We start from the raw sequence: 15,577 nt of genomic DNA, 5'->3' as shown, positions 1-15,577 counted from the left end.
AGAACCCGAGACAGAAGCCAATAGGCAGTTTGTCAACAAGTGGCCACGAAAGCCTTAACAATTTTGTAGACACCACATTGTCACGATTCCCGCTATCACGACACCAAAGAAATAAAAACCTTTGAATAAGTATACTGATACGTAATTGTCGTCACTGAACTCCCTACGAACGGGCCTCCGAAGGGGCAACGGTACCGACCGACCGCCGTGTAATTTTCAGACGATAGGCGCCACTGGTTGTGAATATGGAGGGACATGTGGTCATCACACCGTTCTCCCGGCCGTTGTCGGTTTTTCGTGACCGGAACCGCTACTTCTCAGCCGGTCCACATGGGTTGAGTGCACCCCACTTCCTAAGAGCACTCGGCAGACCCGGGCGGCCACCCATCCAAGCGCTAGCCTAGCCCGACAGCGCTTATTTTCGAAGATCTGACGAAGACTGGTGTAACACTGCGGTAAGACAGTTCGTATAAATGTCGTCTACACATTTAAACATCGAAAGTCAAATATTCATATGTAGTAGTTCTGATTAGAAGAAATTAGCAGTGTTACTGGCGGTATATAAAACCATTATGATATTATCGCCACTTTCTTAATACAGCGTTGCTCCACCTTTCGAAAGCAATACAGCAGCAGTTCTGCGTGACATTGATTCGACAAATCTTTAGCAGGTGAAGGGTACTGGTCCGTGAATGCCTTGGGGAACCTTGAAAACATTGTCAGTTTTCTAAACAGTGTAACTGAAAGAATAATATTCGGAGGCCCATATAATGTTTACCATCTTTTAAGACATCTTTTGGGAACATTTTTATGTGCAAATCACAGCTGTAGCTCTCACACTTTTTTTAATTGTATTTTTTGTTGCAAGTGAAATAAATCATGCTGATTATTTATGTACATCATAGATACACATTATTCAAAATACATAGTAGAAAGTTTATTGCCTTCCTGTAAGTTCTTTACGCTATTATCTTTAAAGAAGACTGTTGAAAAGATGGTGTTGTCATAAACTGTGCTACGAAAAATTTTTAAGTATGATTATCAGAAGTTTTGGAATGAATTCAGGGTTTTTCTTCAAAAAACTATTTTCTTTTCAAAGTTACGTCATAACAGTAATCTACTTTCTAGTTAGGCATATTTTAAGACAGTATACAAAAGTTTTACTCTCTATCTTTAATAGTTTTTAGCCAAAGTATACCAGAGCATGAAATAATTTAACTTTCGGGAAATTCAATTTAAAATTAAAACTTGTTTTTTCTATTAAACATGCACGGCACTAATGCAACCAAGGTCCATATTTATCTTGTTTCCTGTGTTGTTCTTCCTCCCTACTCGTTTTCACACTTCTTATTCTTGCTTCTTTGGTGGCTTCCCAGTTTTCTGCTTCGAAGAGTCTCCTTCAGTCAAATGTTCAAATGTGTGTGAAATCTAATGGGACTTAACTGCTAAAGTCATCAGTCCCTAAGCTTACACACTACTTATCCTAAATTATCCTAAGGCCAAACACACACACACACACCAATGCCGGATGGAGGACTCGAACCTCCGCCGAGACCAGCCGCACAGTCCGTGACTGCAGCGCCTCAGACCGCTCGCTCCTTCAGTCAATGGCTATTAGAACCCTATTAGAGCCTTGACACTGCACCGTCATTGAAACATAGAACAGCATCTAGCACACCTGTTATCAATGTCTTTAGTCCTACCAGAACAGTTTTTGGTACCCGTTCCCATATACAATTGTTGAAACTTTCATCTGGATTTTGAGCCCTACCATGTAAACATTTTTCTAATAATGTGTCACTAAGATCCCTATGTATAGATTTTATAACTTCCATTAAAGCAAATGACAAAGAATGTTTATGGCAGTAGGTCTCAGCTTGACCACCGCCCTCTGGTGGCCACTCCATGAATCACTGCCAGGTGGGCAGAGTGCATGACGTGGGTTGTCATCTGTGGAGGATCTATGAAAGAAGGTAGCCCATTGTGCCTTCTTCATTCCTACAAGGTGATTTTTGTCTCATGGCTTGTCCTAATACTGCAACCTGTCTATTTCTTCGTCTGAAAGCCGACCACGTCCATTTGTTTCGTTTTTACGACTTTTTGCTCCCTTAAGTTGGCTAACCTGCGAAAGCTTTCCAGAGAGTTTAGTCATTGTCTGCTGTTGTTTTGGCGCGAATGAGAACAAAACTTGACCGTGTGCCACTGGGACGCAGTGGCGCGTGCAGCCAGTTTTAAATTCCTCAAATTTTGGTACTTTCTGTGGTCCGTTTTCCGGGAATGAAACTTCGTCTCGTTCAAAAAACCACAGAAAATTTTTTAAGAGAAAAATTAAAGAAATAGATTTTTTCGCAGTTACTCACGTACAAGTCCCCTTAAAGGAGGTGTGTAGCATCAGATATCTACGCACGGGCCTCGTAGTTCCTGTGAATTACGGACCGTTGGTTAGTGGGCGCAGAGCTGGCAGCCAATGGCGTCCCACATGTCCAACAACATCGACGAGAGACACAGGGTGGAGTTTAGAATGCAGCGGAACTTACGGACAGGCTGAAGATTTTCTGGATGCTCAGTTGTAAAAGCACTGGTCGGTTCTATCAAGTGTGCTGTCTCGAGACGATGTCGTGCAGGTAGTTTTAATGATCTAGGAGGTACCGATATCAGTCGTTATTTTCTAAGCATCATCCCTAAGGTGTCCAGAATTCTGACACGAAGGTTGCTGTTAATATGAACATCAACGTCAGCACCGTGTAAATGAGGCGCCGATGAAACTGTTGGCTGCGGCGCGAGCTGAAGCCCGCGGAACAAGTAATGTAAGACACGGCACGGCGCGAGTGAAAATTTATCGCGCGCTACGCCCATGTAAATTAAACAATCTGTATCTGTCATCGGCGCTCCGCCGACGGACCGGGGGCCCCGGGGAAGGGCGCCGGCCTGCGCCGGGCCGTAATTACAGTAATCGGCGGCGCGTCCTCGCAGTTACCGACACCTACGAAACAGCCGGGCGTCGCCCACGCGCTGCGGGACCCACCGTGGGCGTAGCCGCGTCCGCGCCGTGGGCTGGCCGTACCAACCGCGTCCCGCTCGCGAACGGTTCCTTTCTCACGTGTGGAGCACCAGCCACTGCGCCTTCCGAGTTGGCAACACTGCCTTCCTCTCAAATCTGACCACCTTTGTTCTGCCTGGAAATTTATAACGACATTCTCAAACAATACATGTGTCAAACGGAAGTCAGTAGACAGCCAAAAGAAGCAGAGTTACGAAGGTGAGTCAAATGAAAACCTTAAATTTGTAATAACAAATCGAAATTTCGCGCCGTTATCCAGTAACTTGGTAAGCGCGCTACAAACAGCGTGCAGAATGGCCTGTAGGTGGCAGCATAGTGCAGATGCACATATACCGTCGCAGTATCAGTATAAAGATGGCCGCCCCACGTGCGACTTGCACCAGGGAAGAATGAGCCGTGGTAAAAATTTTGCTGTTTTGAAGAGCGCGCCGCAGCGCGTTGTGTGAAGCAGTCGACCTCCGTTTCTGGCGGTGGCGCCGCTGTGGCAATCGCAGCTTTCGTGTCTCCCTCTGCTGGGAAAGGGGAAAAGTTGCTTGTTCACGTGGATGTAAGGGGCGCTATGCGCTCGGCAGGGAGATGAGTCAGTAAGTCGACGCGAGTCTAGTCAGTTGGTCAGCCGGCTCAGTGTGGGGCAGTCAGTGTCTGTCTGTCGTTTGGATCAAGCTTTAAGCCAGAAAATGAGAGTCTTGCCACTCCGCCAGTAACAGAACTCAGCTAGTGGTCGCCCGGTCGGGGCTGAGTTTCTGTATCTGAGTCTGCGCGTTAGGCCGCCAGTCTGCTCGAGTTGCTCGGGCTCCGGTCATTGATGGTTGGATCGGTCGGCTGGTCGCTCGCGCACTGAGACACGAGATGACTTGTCCGCCTTGAGCGTCGGCGCAAGTGAGGTCCCCACGTGAGTCCAGTGGGCAGCGCTCTATAGAAAGGGGTAGTGGCTTCGCGATTCACAAGAGAGCAACAGGAGCGGAACCACGACATCGGGCAGGCCGGGGCGAGCTGCGACGCCGTGCGACGGGAGATCGGTCGGCGCGCCTTCCTGCGTCCGTTGAAGCGGCTGGCGGCGGACGGTTCGGAAGACCAATTTGGGGGGTGCTGCGTCAGGTTTCTTAGAACTTAAGTGATTGGTGATTTCTTGTTTCATTTACTTGTTAAATTCTTCTTGTTTTCTTGGTCACCAGCCGCTTTGTTTTGGGGTCGTCCCACCATTCTTCTCCGTTTGCCCATCCGCTGGAAGGTGGTTATTGTGAATTGGGTTGCCTGTTTTTTTTTTTTTTGTGGAATTGGGGAGGTTTAGACCAATCTGCGGTACGGGTTGTTTAGTAAGCCCCCCCTGGCAATCTGCCATATGTTATTATCTGCCTCTGCCATGTTTGTCTGATTCGGTGTTAACGAATTTATAGAATTAAGGTAAGGGCCGAATTCCTGAAATATGTTTTCATCTTGCCTATCATCTTGCGAGGCGGTATATGTGTAATGTAGAGCATGTTGTACACTTTATGTAAGTCTGAATTTCATGGGTTTTATTTAAATAGTCATTTTTATGAAGTTGCCACCCTTCCCCCGTAAAAGCCCTTTTAAAAACAGATTGCACTTTTGGTGGAAAATAAGTTCTTAGTGTGAGTGTTTGTACTATTTCCATCCCTCTTACGGGGTGCATAGTTAATGTGTTTGTGTGAATTGTTAAAAATTTTAGTTTAAAGTAATCTGGTGTGTTGCAGATTTGCACCAGTGTACTCTTTCAGAGGTTGTTGTGAGCGGTCGTGACTACGGCCGTGTTGAAAGGGAGCTGAAACTTCTCAGCCCGAAGGCTCCTACTGTAACACAAAATTTTTTTTTATCCTCCCTCTGAATAATGGTAACTTGATATTTCGAGGGTGCTTTTTCTGTTTATAATTTTAAAACATTTTTGAAACGCTTTAGGAATAAAATTCACATTTGTTAAATTGTAACTTGATATTTCGAGGGTGCTTTTCTGCTTACAAATTTTAAATCTGTTTTTGAAAAGTCTTTGTGAATAAAATTTCCATTCGTTGAAATTTAATTTGTTTCCATCAGTTACTCCTTCGCAACTACTTCCACGCTCACATCGTGTGTTAACGTTCCTGATGATTCGCTAGTAAATAAAGTAAATTCTTTAAGAAAAGATTTTGAAAGTAACTTTTCACGGTTCAAAGAACAGCGTTCTGTTATTCGATTCTTGCGTAGTGGAGGTGTGAAACCTATTCAAACTCATCGACGAATGAAGGTTCAGTACGGTGATGCATGTTTGTCACAGCAGCAAGCCTACGAATGGAGTAGTAAGGTCGCAAATGGTGTGACTTCAGTGGAAGATGCTCCTCGTCCAGGTCAGGCACAACGAGTTGTGACTCCACAGAACACTGCAGCTGTTGAAGCCATAGTGAAGGAAAACCGCCGAGTGACACTGAATGACATTACAGCATGTTTACAGATTAGTCATGGGCCAGCACTCCACACTCTGCACGATGTGCTCCAATTCCACAAAGTGCCTGTTAGATGGGTGCCACGGCAGCTGGCTCCTGAAATGAGAGAACGACTTGCTGATACTTGTGAAGAACTTCTTCGGCGCTTTTAACGAGAAGGTGATGGCTTCATTGCAAGAATCGTTACTGCGGACGAAACCTGAGTTCACTTCCACGAACCGGAAACGAAGAGAGCGAGCAAGGGATGGCGCCATTCCTAATCACCAACAGAACCATCAGCAGGGAAGCCTATGCTGACTCTCTTTTGGGACGAAAAAGGCGTCATTTTGGTGAGTTACATACCTAGAGGGACCACTGTCACCAGTGAATCATACACAGATCTCCTAAAAAATCATCTGCGGCCTGCAATCAAATCAAAGTGACGTGGATTGCTGTCAGCAGGTGTCCTTTTGCAACATGAAAATACAAGGCCCCACACTGCCCGTACAACAGTTGCAACAATCACAGACATGCATTTTGAGTGTCTTCCTCACCTACCATACTCACCAGACCTTGCCCCAAGTGATTTCCATTGTTTGGACCACTCAAAGACGCAGTGGGAGGAAAGAAGTTCCGTTCTGATGAACAGGTACGCCAAGCGGTGCATGAGTTGTTGCGCGGAATATCAATAGAATTTTTTTCTAAAGGAATTTATGCACTTTGTAAGCGCTGGAGGACTTGCATTGAGCGTGGGGGAGATTATGTTGAAAAGTGATACAGCTTTGTACCACTTCTGCAGAATAAATAATATTTTAAAAAAATATTTTAAGCTTTTCATTTGAGTCGCCCTCGTAGAAACTTGATTTCCACGTTTTCAATATTATATCTGCGCGTACTGACGAAAGTACGATCATACAGTATACTAAACGAAATTTGTGACTGGATTATTTCCTGGTGGGACGATACAGCAAATTGTGCGAATGCAGAGTGTGGCGGCTACCTTTTTTAAAAAGGAGGTTCGAATTAGATTAAATGTTATTCAACCCTGAGCGCTAAATTCGGTAATAATTTAGTGCTTACAGTTCTTATCGGTTGAACCACCGCTATAAGGTGGTCCAAAATGAAGTCCCCTGGAAAGTTTAAGTAACAAGCATAAGAATTATAACTGTGGCCCTAGATACGACATACACTCCTGGAAATTGAAATAAGAACACCGTGAATTCATTGTCCCAGGAAGGGGAAACTTTATTGACACATTCCTGGGGTCAGATACATCACATGATCACACTGACAGAACCACAGGCACATAGACACAGGCAACAGAGCATGCACAATGTCGGCACTAGTACAGTGTATATCCACCTTTCGCAGCAATGCAGGCTGCTATTCTCCCATGGAGACGATCGTAGAGATGCTGGATGTAGTCCTGTGGAACGGCTTGCCATGCCATTTCCACCTGGCGCCTCAGTTGGACCAGCGTTCGTGCTGGACGTGCAGACCGCGTGAGACGACGCTTCATCCAGTCCCAAACATGCTCAATGGGGGACAGATCCGGAGATCTTGCTGGCCAGGGTAGTTGACTTACACCTTCTAGAGCACGTTGGGTGGCACGGGATACATGCGGACGTGCATTGTCCTGTTGGAACAGCAAGTTCCCTTGCCGGTCTAGGAATGGTAGAACGATGGGTTCGATGACGGTTTGGATGTACCGTGCAGTATTCAGTGTCCCCTCGACGATCACCAGTGGTGTACGGCCAGTGTAGGAGATCGCTCCCCACACCATGATGCCGGGTGTTGGCCCTGTGTGCCTCGGTCGTATGCAGTCCTGATTGTGGCGCTCACCTGCACGGCGCCAAACACGCATACGACCATCATTGGCACCAAGGCAGAAGCGACTCTCATCGCTGAAGACGACACGTCTCCATTCGTCCCTCCATTCACGCCTGTCGCGACACCACTGGAGGCGGGCTGCACGATGTTGGGGCATGAGCGGAAGACGGCCTAACGGTGTGCGGGACCGTAGCCCAGCTTCATGGAGACGGTTGCGAATGGTCCTCGCCGATACCCCAGGAGCAACAGTGTCCCTAATTTGCTGGCAAGTGGCGGTGCGGTCCCCTACGGCACTGCGTAGGATCCTACGGTCTTGGCGTGCATCCGTGCGTCGCTGCGGTCCGGTCCCAGGTCGACGGGCACGTGCACCTTCCGCCGACCACTGGCGACAACATCGATGTACTGTGGAGATCTCACGCCCCACGTGTTGAGCAATTCGGCGGTACGTCCACCCGGCCTCCCGCATGCCCACTATACGCCCTCGCTCAAAGTCCGTCAACTGCACATACGGTTCACGTCCACGCTGTCGCGGCATGCTACCAGTGTTAAAGACTGCGATGGAGCTCCGTATGCCACAGCAAACTGGCTGACACTGACGGCGGCGATGCACAAATGCTGCGCAGCTAGCGCCATTCGACGGCCAACACCGCGGTTCCTGGTGTGTCCGCTGTGCCGTGCGTGTGATCATTGCTTGTACAGCCCTCTCGCAGTGTCCGGAGCAAGTATGGTGGGTCTGACACACCGGTGTCAATGTGTTCTTTTTTCCATTTCCAGGAGTGTATGATTGCAATGAAAAAGTTCCACAGTGAAGCAAGTGAACGTCAGAGACCAAAACTTTGTCTCAGCTTCAAGCAGCGACTTAATAACTGCAAATTGTGCAAAACTACCGAAAATAAATAACCACACTTTCATATGAATTCCCTCTGTAAATTAAAACATTGGTCATTTACCTTTTGCGGGTTGTTTGATCCTACTTCTTAGTCTTTCAGCATAATGCCGCACGTTGTGGCTTTAGATTATTATAATCAAATGTAATTTTTGGTCACTCTGTGTAAAACTATTTTACTGTGTTTTATGTAAGGTAAGACTCTTCTCTCCGTTACAGGACTGGATATAAAGTAATATTCACTATTGAGCGGGCAATCGTCTTGTAAATTGGCAGGTTACTGTATTTTTGGAGCGGGAGCTGCCGCTGTTTATGATTTTGAGTTCTAGTGAAGACGAGTAACGTTTTAGGGACTGGACATAAATTATGTGTAGTGCATAAGAGTATAACTACTGTCCGTAGCTCATGCAACTGCAGCGTCTTCTGCAGGAGATGTCACGAACTGACTTATAGTATGCTATTTGGTGTTATTTGATCCACTGGAGACCAGTGAGTGGTCTTAGCAAAAGAAATTTAGGCACTGAGTGTTTTTTGAGCCAATATTAAGCTAATGAAATAAAAAGAGTTCATCATTTAGTCAGTAATCATTTCATCTTCGACGAACGTCGCTGTCAGTGGCATCTAGGGCTTACCTTGTAAACCACTGGTGTCTCTGCACACCATCTCTCTAATGTCTGTCCTGTGTGGTATATTTACCGTTAATGAGTCGGCCTTAGTGCCGCTTTCATCATCACTGCAGAGGTAGACTTTTTACATAGGTTTACGTCTGTATTGTCACATTTACGATAAGGTGTGTAGCCAGTAAGACAACTTGTACGACTAAATAACCATGACAATTTTGTATACCTCATATGCATATTAGTGTAGTATAATTTTACCGCGAAGATGGGTCTCGTTTTTACAAAATTATCATGTCAACTGAAACTTTTTTGCAGGCTGGTCTCAAAATGGACACAGGTGTCCGAAACTAGTCATCATCAAGAAATGAAAAAAAAAGATACTTCTCAATGCAATCTACGACGGAGCTATAATTATTTATTTCCGTTAGTTACTAAACTAAAAACACAGTATGTTCGAATAATATTACAGGCACTACGCCTCATAGAAATAAAGATCTAACAGTGTTCGAAAAATATTAGTGATAATTTCGGTAGCTCTGGCGGAGTTGTAAATCACTCAGTCCAGAACGAATAGAATGGGCCGACTGATTAGTATAATGACCAAATCTCTTCACTGTCTCGCGACCGAGGCCGCTTGTGAACGTTGTACCGCCTAGGTCATTGCTCCGTCCCTTCGCCGCATTACATGTAAGTTTCCCGGTTATTGAATTCCCCGGAACGCGAATCTGGGTGGTGACTCGCACGTTCTTTCCAGACTACAAGACAAAATTTCTTCAAAATTATTAACAAACTGATTTTTTTTCCGCTTGGTGCTGTCCTTCTCTCAGTCAGTAATAGTTTGATATGCATTAGTGCAGCTTCACATTTGAAATTAATGTATAGTGGGAAATGGAAAAAAACCGTATGAAACTGGATCGTTACTACAGTCATCGACAAAATTAGAAGCAACTTTAGGACTGGGTTGAAGATTTCTTGGCAGATAGGACGCACTGTGTTACTTTAGATGAGGAGTCACTGACAGAACTAGAATTAACTTCAGAGAGTTTTGGCTACCTTACTACTCTAGTGATTTATTAGTGGCCTGGCAAACAATAGTAACCTCCAACTATTTGAAGATGCTGCGCTTATTATAATGATAAACAACGTGGAAAAAGCTGCACAAATATCGCGTCAGAATTTAGTAAGATAACGAAGTGGTTCATAAATTTCTTGAAAATCACAGAAATGGAAAATTGTGCAGTTCACAGAACACGGAAAAGTAGTACCCTATGACTACGATATCGGTGAGTCACAACTGGAATCAGTCGACTCATACGAAGATGGGAAACACAAAGCATCACAGGATCGTATGACTCAGAGGTGAACGTCACGGAAAAGCCGAGAAACTTGAATCGGCTGACGCCAACGATCCTAAGCAAGCCTACTCGCAAGGTTTCGTGAACCAATAATAACAGAAGAATTTAGAAATAATCTTGAGACGCTTATGTGTCGCTCTCGTGAGGAACGAAGTCAATATTAGACTGATAACAACGGGTACTTCTTCCCGTGCGCCCTCCGCAGATGGAAGGGGAAGAAGCCATAACACCGAGTACAATGCTACCCACCCTCTGTTATAAACTTTATAGTCATAGGCAGAGTATCCAGAATGAAATTTTCACTCTGCAGCGCAGTGTGCGCTGATATGAAACTTCCTGGCAGATTAAAACTGTGTGGTGGACCGAGACTCGACCACGAGACCTCTGCCTTTCGCGAGCACACTCTGCTCCAGAGTGAAAATTCTATTCTGGAAACATCCCCCAGTCCGTGGCTAAGCCATGTCCCCACAATATCCTTTCTTCCAGGGGTGCTAGTTCTGCAAGGTTCGCAGGAGAGCTGTGAAATTTGGAAGGTAGGAGACGAGGTGCTGGCAGAAGTAAAGCTGTCGTGACGACTCATAAGTCGTGCTTGGGTAGCTCCGTCGGCAGAGCACTTACTTGCCCGCGAAAAGCAAAGGTCCCGAGTTCGAGTCTCGGTCCGGCACGCCTTTTTAATCTGCCAGAAAGTTTCATATGCAGAGTATGTATGTAGATGTAGCTAGATAAGTATCCGATTGCGATATTAAGAAAATAGTAATGTAGGTTAATTCTTACAAAGAAGAAGGCAACAACCAACCGCTATTAATACTGCTATTTATTTAGGTAAATAGCGCCATAACCGGTTTCGAACTGGCAAGTTCATCATCAGACGGCTTTTCACATAATTTGCAAGATACACTTTACATAATCGTCAGTTTTCGATTTTTATTCTTGCGCTGTGGCGAAATATTCTTGGTGTGTTGGTGCCCTACGGTAGAGAACAGTGTTAGAAGTGCCCTCTGTGAACATAAGCAACCTCCAAACGATGAATAAATATGTGGGGTTAAGTGGTTATGGTACTTACGTCGAAAATTCCGCGTGACTTTGTTGCTAAGTTGCAGAATTGTATTCTTGAAATATTCCAGAATATATCCAGCACTTACGTAATTTGTACATCACCATATTGTGCAAAGGACCACACACACACACACACACACACACACACACACACACACACACAAACACACACACACACACACACAAAATGGTGATGTACAAATTACTGACGATTATGTAAAGCGTATCTTGTAGATCATGTGAACAGCCGTCTGATGATGAACTTGCCAGTTCGAAACCGGTTACGGCGCTATTTACCCTAATAAATAGCAGTATTAATAGTGGCTAGTTGCTGTCTTTTTCTTTGTAAGAATTAACGTACATTTATTGCAGACAGCCACAGTCTCACTATGTCAGTTTTAGACAAAATAGATTTAACAAAATATTCATACTGTGCTTTGATGCTCTTAGATATTAGCCGATAAATACTCGTCGGAGGTCAAATGGAACCTCGTAATAAGCTAGTGATGCTAACCACACCACTCACTTTGATGGCCAGCGGGAGTGGCCGAGCGGTTCTAGGCGCTTCAGTCTGGAACCGCGCGACCGCTACGGTCGCAGGTTCGAATCCTGCCTCGGGCATGGATGTGTGTGATGTCCTTAGGTTAGTTAGGTTTAAGTAGTTCTAAGTTGTAGGGGACTGATGACCTCAGATGTTAAGTCCCATAATGCTGAGATCCATTTGAACCATTTTGAACTACCCAGTGAAACTTCTGCAGCGTAGTCGGAACAGCCTCGGCAACATGATGGTGCGTAAACCCTTACAGTATGCTAGAAACGTAAATTACTGTAAATTGCGTTCTATATCATAGCCATCAACCTTTAAATAGTTACTACCTTGAATTCATTTTGCAACCATTAACACGCTGCCTTTCCATGGCTTATCTCTTACAACATTGCCACTAGTAACACTTTTTACGAATTTACGTTTCGTACACGTATTATTAGGGTTTACGCAGCTACCTATCAGCTCAGCTACCGTGATACTTGTTTAGTTATTGCTGACGAGCATGCGCAATGCCTGCACTCTCCATGTCGCTACCTGGCGCTTCCGCAACTGTGTCGCGACACTTTACACCTTTAGTACACAATCCCTTGAGCGCGCTTGCATCTGGCTTCGTGATGCGTAGTTTTGTGCCGATTGAGCTGTGTAGGTACGGGATGATTTTCATTCCGGTTAATTACTTAATGTCAGGTGCTTGCTAAGCCTTAAAATAGATTTCTTGGCGGTTAACAACGATTACAGATTGAAAAACTAGGTTTTCACAAGTATGTTTTTAATCCATTTTAGCAAGTGAGGGGCGTCAGCTGCTCAATTTTTAGTGTTCCGTACATGATCATACGCGGTCTTTACTTTTGATCACCTTTCCGGCACATGAGGAGGCCGCTAGCCTATCCTATACTGTTATTTATTAGTGTTTCACCTACCTGTTAGTCACTTATTAGGAATTTATCTTTATTAGTTTCCTCTTTTCTAAGTATCACAGGAGCGTTCTCTGTGATTTTGTTTCTGACGTCCGCTACTTAGCGAAAATTTGCTGATTACAAACTTGGGTCATTTCATCCTTCTTTCTTACATCTGAACATGACTTGATTGTGTATTCTCATGCCCCCTATGCGTTTTAATTTTTATTATTTTTCTTGTTACCTTAGATGGATCTTTGTCTACCAGTTTGTACAGATTCCACTTGACAATGTACTTAAACCTGCGAAACTGATCGTGCCTATAAATAAAAGACTTATATCTAAATAAGTCTTATCTTTTCAAAATGCCCCTCCGCTGTAGTCGAGCGGTTATAGGTGCTTCAGTCCGGAACCACGTGACTGTTACGGTCGCAGGTTCAAATCCTGCCTCGGGCATGGATGTGTGTGATGTCCTTATAGTTAGGTTTAAGTAGTTCTAAGTTCTAGGGGACTTATGACCGTAGATGTTAAGCCCCATAGTGCTCAGAGCCATTTCAACGATTACTTTTTTTTTTTTCAAAATGATAAATCCAGGCTGTGGCTGCACCGAGTTCAAAGTCTGCTTCTTCTGACAACGTTCGACACAAGTGGTTCCTAATAAAATTGCTTGCCCATGGAGTATCGTCTCAGTTCTGCGACTGGTTTCGTGGTTTTCTGTGAGAAACAGTTACAATTCGCAGTAATTGTCTAGGAAATCTTCTAATGAAATATATCTGAAGTTCCCCAAGGAAACGTTATAGGCCCTCTGTTTTTCTCAATCTACATAAACAATTTAGGATACTATCTGAGCAGACCTCTTTAAATTGTTTGCAGCGGATACTGTCGTTTGCCGCCTAGTAAAGTCATCAGAAAATCTCAACGAATTTCAAAATAATTTAGACGACATACCTGTACGGTGCGAAAAGTGGCAGTTGACACTAACCGAAAGAAAGTGTGTGCTCTTCGAAATGAGTATAAAAACAATACGTTAAATTTCGGTTACACGATAAATCACACATATTTAAATTTTGTCAACTAGGGACTACTATTACGTTCAGAGAATGGCATCTCGTTTTGTATTATCGTGAAATACAGGAGAGACTGATACGGATATGGTGAGCTGGAGTGGCATCATTAAAACAGAGGCATATTCCGATACGGCGAGATCTATTCACGAAACTACAATGACCATCTATTTCTTTACTACTTCCTAGAGAGGGAAAATTATGAACGTATTAATGTAATGATAATTAAACGGACACCCTTGCTGCAAACAGGCGTTGATGTACTTCATTGGGGGCATGTTGAAAATGTGTGCCCCGGCCGGGACTCGAATCCGGGATCTCCTGCTTACATGATAGACGCTCTATCCATCTAAGCCACCGAGGGAACAGAGGATTACGCGCCTGCAGGGACTTATCCCTTGCACGCTCCCCGTGAGATCCGCATTCCCATAATGTCCACAGCACTGCATTCGTAGTGCGCCTTAATAGGTAACTGTTCATTCGGAAACAGATACTACCGTCATATATAGTTAAAATATGGCTTCCCGGCCATTGACCTTCTTGTGCGAAAGCACACACTATGCCCGAACTCGTACGGGACTTGCTAGATTAATGTGCCACGAGTAATGAGTATGATGGGCAAACATCACTTAGGCGCACTTCGAATGTAGTGGTGTGGACATGTTGGGAATGCGATTCTCACGGGGAGCGTGCAAGTGATAAGTCCCTGCAGGTGCTATCCTCTGTGCCGTCGGTGGCTCAGATGGATAGAGCGTCTGCCATGTGAGCAGGAGATCCCGGGTTCGAGTCCCGGTCGGGGCACACATTTTCAACATGTCCCCAATAAAGTACATCAACGCCTGTTTGCAGCTAGGGTGTCCATTCAATTATCATTTCATTTCTAGCAAAGCTGCATGGTCATCAACGGTAACTGTTCTGTCGGGAACAGATACTACCGTCATATATAGAATTAATGTAAGAGCAATCCGAGCTCGTACGGAAATACACTCCTGGAAATTGAAATAAGAACACCGTGAATTCATTGTCCCCGGAAGGGGAAACTTTATTGACACATTCCTGGGGTCAGATACATCACATGATCACACTGACAGAACCACAGGCACATAGACACAGGCAACAGAGCATGCACAATGTCGGCACTAGTACAGTGTATATCCACCTTTCGCAGCAATGCAGGCTGCTATTCTCCCATGGAGACGATCGTAGAGATGCTGGATGTAGTCCTGTGGAACGGCTTGCCATGCCATTTCCACCTGGCGCCTCAGTTGGACCAGCGTTCGTGCTGGACGTGCAGACCGCGTGAGACGACGCTTCATCCAGTCCCAAACATGCTCAATGGGGGACAGATCCGGAGATCTTGCTGGCCAGGGTAGTTGACTTACACCTTCTAGAGCACGTTGGGTGGCACGGGATACATGCGGACGTGCATTGTCCTGTTGGAACAGCAAGTTCCCTTGCCGGTCTACGAATGGTAGAACGATGGGTTCGATGGCGGTTTGGATGTACCGTGCAGTATTCAGTGTCCCCTCGACGATCACCAGTGGTGTACGGCCAGTGTAGGAGATCGCTCCCCACACCATGATGCCGGGTGTTGGCCCTGTGTGCCTCGGTCGTATGCAGTCCTGATTGTGGCGCTCACCTGCACGGCGCCAAACACGCATACGACCATCATTGGCACCAAGGCAGAAGCGACTCTCATCGCTGAAGACGACACGTCTCCATTCGTCCCTCCATTCACGCCTGTCGCGACACCACTGGAGGCGGGCTGCACGATGTTGGGGCGTGAGCGGAAGACGGCCTAACGGTGTGCGGGACCGTAGCCCAGCTTCATGGAGACGGTTGCGA

At 45.4% G+C, this 15,577-nt stretch overlaps 1 non-coding gene across 1 annotated transcript; it reads left to right on the top strand.

Annotated features, from left to right (window-relative positions):
* Window positions 1-14,458: 14,458 nt before the first annotated feature.
* Window positions 14,459-14,533, top strand: Trnat-ugu (transfer RNA threonine (anticodon UGU)). The gene has a single exon. It is a non-coding gene; the product is annotated as a tRNA-Thr (tRNA).
* The last annotated feature ends 1,044 nt before the right edge of the window (window positions 14,534-15,577 follow it).

This window comes from Schistocerca cancellata, chromosome 8 (assembly GCF_023864275.1).
Source record: "Schistocerca cancellata isolate TAMUIC-IGC-003103 chromosome 8, iqSchCanc2.1, whole genome shotgun sequence".
NCBI classification, from domain to species: domain Eukaryota; kingdom Metazoa; phylum Arthropoda; class Insecta; order Orthoptera; family Acrididae; genus Schistocerca; species Schistocerca cancellata.
Note: the sequence above shows the minus strand (reverse complement) of the source record. Positions and strands in the feature narration are given on the sequence as shown.